At 30.1% G+C, this 3792-nt stretch overlaps 1 long non-coding RNA gene across 1 annotated transcript; it reads left to right on the forward strand.

Annotated features, from left to right (window-relative positions):
• The first annotated feature begins 247 nt into the window (after positions 1-247).
• On the forward strand, positions 248-3512 carry LOC129614927 (uncharacterized). The gene is made up of 3 exons (XR_008697419.1): positions 248-381; positions 457-2066; positions 2157-3512. It is a non-coding gene; the product is annotated as an uncharacterized LOC129614927 (long non-coding RNA).
• Positions 3513-3792: the final 280 nt, after the last annotated feature.

Genomic DNA, 3792 nt, shown 5'->3' on the forward strand with positions numbered 1-3792 from the left:
AAATAATAAATAATAAATAATAAATAATAAATAATAAATAATAAATAATAAATAATAAATAATAAATAATAAATAATAAGTAATAAATAATAAATAATAAATAATAAATAATAAATAATAAGTAATAAATAATAAATAATAAATAATAAATTATTAATTATAAATAATAAATAATTAATAAAAAAATAATAAATAATAAATTAAAAATAATAGAAAATTAATAATAAACTGTTGAAGATTTAGGTATGTTTGAAATGTACAAGTTTATATTGGCAATTCACTTTCATATTATATTTAAAATTAATTTACTTATGTTTGAATTGATTTATTGATTGTGAATTATCTGAATTATGTAAACATAAAACAACATGTGAACGACAGGTACTTTCTGTCTTTTATTAATTGAGAATTATTTCTTATTGTTCTTTTTATTCATTCTCTTATCATCCTTTGAAGGTAGCAGTTGTATTATTAATAAAATATTATAAAATATTAAAACCGGTTTGTTGCTATTCTATAACTTTAACAGGTTATGGGCCCAGACTCATGTTTTTTCTTAAAGGTTAAATTGAATATAATCAAAATGAATATTACAAGTAATTGTGTGGAGAAGTTGAATAATGATAATTATGAATCGTGGAGGTTACAAACCAGGAGTGTACTTGTATTTAACGATCTATAGGAATATGTAAATGGAGATATTAAGTGTCCTACTGCTGAAGAAAATTATGGAAATCAAAAGACGCAAAGGCTTTAGCATTGATGTTACTTTCATTAAAAGAGAATCAACTGCAACATGCCAAAAAGGACTACAACTTCGAATGAAGCATGGAATATTCTGGCAAAATTGTATATTTCCGGTGGACCTGCAAAGAAGGTGATGATATATAAAAAAAATCTGATGTGGTCAGCACATAACCGACCGCATTGTGTATTGTCTAGTTAAATGAAAGTGTTACAGATAATATTCTGACTGTCTGTTAAATACTTCTTTCCAATTTTTAGGACATTAGTAAGCTTATAGTTAACATACCTAGAAAAATGTAAATTTGGCTCTTAGTAGAGTTTCGCTTTGTGCTACCCGAATTCCCTGAAATGCTAGCTAGTTAGTTTCGGTAACAAGTAGAACTCAAATATCAAATTTCAAGAAATTCCATCAATTCGTTCTGTAGATATGGTGAAAAATGTAAAATCGGCCCGCAGATCAGTTTTTGAGCTCTGATCTTTCCAGAAAATTTACATGTTCACTGTTTTAATACGAGGAATTCAAATACTAAATTTCACTGAAATCGGTTGATTATTTCCCTTTAAATACACAAAAATGTATATTTGTCCCGTAGTAAACGTCTAGTTGCCGATGCCTGATTTCTTCCAAAACATAGAAGTTTTTGCGGACGGTCGAGCTGAAATTATATATAAAATTTCAAGTAAATCGGTTGAATATTTTCTTCAAAATGTTCAAAAATGTAAAACAGGCCCGCTAAAAAGTGCAGTTCCCGAGGCCTGATATATAAAAAAAGTTGATCAATCCGTGCCATGGTGGAAATAAACTTACATATAAAATTTCATCAAAATCGGTTCAGCAGAACTTGAGATACACGCGTTCACATACAGACCGACAGACCGACAAACCGACAGACCGACAGGTTGCTAAAAATAGTTTATTTACACTTTCCTACTATGGAGAAGTACGTTCCCACCGAAAACTCGATATGCAAAATTTGTTGCCATCACATAAACTACCTATTGTTTACACAATACGGTCGGTAATTATTTATTTGAAGAAAAATTAGGATCAAAGTATGACAGAGCACATAGCACATTTCTTGAATTTATTTGGCGTTATATTACCAAAAGATTTAGTTTCAATTATGTTATTAAATTCATTACCGGATGATTTTGAAAACTTTATTGTTGCGATGGAAAACAGAGATGAACTTACTTCCTGAACCAAATGTGTTGAAAATTAAATTATTAGAGGAAGAAAATAGGAGACAAAATTCTGTTAATGTAAAAGATACGTAACTTTAAGCAAAATATTTTCTTATCCAAAAATGCAACAAAAGGTAATTTTAAAAGAGACTTTAAGAGTCAGTATTCTGAAAATAGCAATAATAATAATTTCAAATATAATATTCAAACCAATCGTTTTTCAGGAACATCTTATTTTTGCGGCAAACGAGTACACAAATCAAGTGATTGCTATCAAAAAAAAAAAAACAAGATTGAAAGAATGATGATACGACAAAAACAAACGCTGTAATGATTACTGTATTGTGTGCTAAAAATAATCAAATTTATTCGAATTCACATCAATGTTATTTAGACAGCGGTGCAACTGCTCATATGTGTAAAGAAAAGAATTATTTACAAGTTGGGCTTCAAAATCGATTTCAATGATAGTTTGGGTAGGTCAATTAATTTGAGTCTGTCCTCGTAAGGTGGAAGAATGATGGGGTTTTCCCAAGAAAGAAGGCGCAGTGCAAACCTCAAAAAATTTTTTTGAATAGACTCAATTCTATTAATATGTATATCGTAATAGGGTGACCATACTTGTGAAGCATATTCAAGATGGGGACGGACCAGGCCTGTGTAAAGTGATTTTAAGATCAGCACTCCTTTGACCAGCGTTTAATGAATCCTAACATCAAGCTTGATCTGCATATGATATGATTATAGTGGTTTATAAATGATAACTTGCTATCGAAGCAAACACCCAGGTCCATTATTGAATCAACTCGACTAAGCGCTTGGTCATTCAAAGTATAGTTTGTAAAAAATGGCCGTTTTTGCCTAGAGTACCACATTTGTGCACATTTACTTACATTGATTTTTAGGTTGTTACTTGAGCACCAGCCGTAGAAGCTGTTAAGATCATTCTAAGACACAACGCCTGATTTGTAGAGCTTATTTTTTTAAAAATTTTCATATCATCAGCATATATTAATACCTCACTGTGCGTTAGCATGGAAACAACATTATTAATTGAAATAATGAGCAGCAATGGACCTAAGTGACTACCCTGGGGTACACCAGAATGGTCCGTTAAGTACCAAATTAAGTTTATGGTCCGCTAAGTACCAAATGTATTGGGGCACACAATATTTTGTAACTTTTATAGACAGCAAGTCAAGATTTGTTCACGTAGGCTTTTTAAAAAATAAAAGCGATGTTTTTGAAGCGTTTAAAAGAAATCCAACGTATGTAGAACGAGAAACCGGGAGAAAAATAAAATGCCTAAGAACTGATAACGGACGCGAATATTTGTCAAAACAGTTTAGTGAATACTTAGAACAAAATGGAATTAAACGAGAACTTTCAGTACCCTATACTTCTCAGCAGAATCGTATAGCTAAGCGAGCAAATCGCACTTTAATAGAGATGGCGCGTTGTATGTCATTAGATTAGGATTTTCTATATCAGTGATGAGCAACCTTTTTTCGAATTGGGCTAAATGAGAAAAAGCAATCGTTCCCGGGCCGCAATTATAGCAGATTTATTTTCTAGTAATAAGCAAGTTTAATTTTAGTAATAAGTATTCAAGGCATTTTGTAGTTATTTTTAAATTTTGATTGAATGTATATTAGGTATTATAATTATTTTCTTAAACTTAAATATATTATTATAAGAATAGTGATTGAAAAATTATAATAAGAAAAAATAAAAATAAGTATTAAAAGTTTTAATGAGAAATTTGACACTGCTTCTTGTCGACAAGTTTAGAAATATTTGCGGGTGTATGAGAAACTGCAACACGTAAAGAGCTTTTCAACCTTTCATCATTCAAGTGAT

This window comes from Condylostylus longicornis, unplaced genomic scaffold (genome assembly GCF_029603195.1).
Source record: "Condylostylus longicornis isolate FDR11 unplaced genomic scaffold, ASM2960319v2 ptg000127l, whole genome shotgun sequence".
NCBI classification, from domain to species: Eukaryota; Metazoa; Arthropoda; class Insecta; order Diptera; family Dolichopodidae; genus Condylostylus; species Condylostylus longicornis.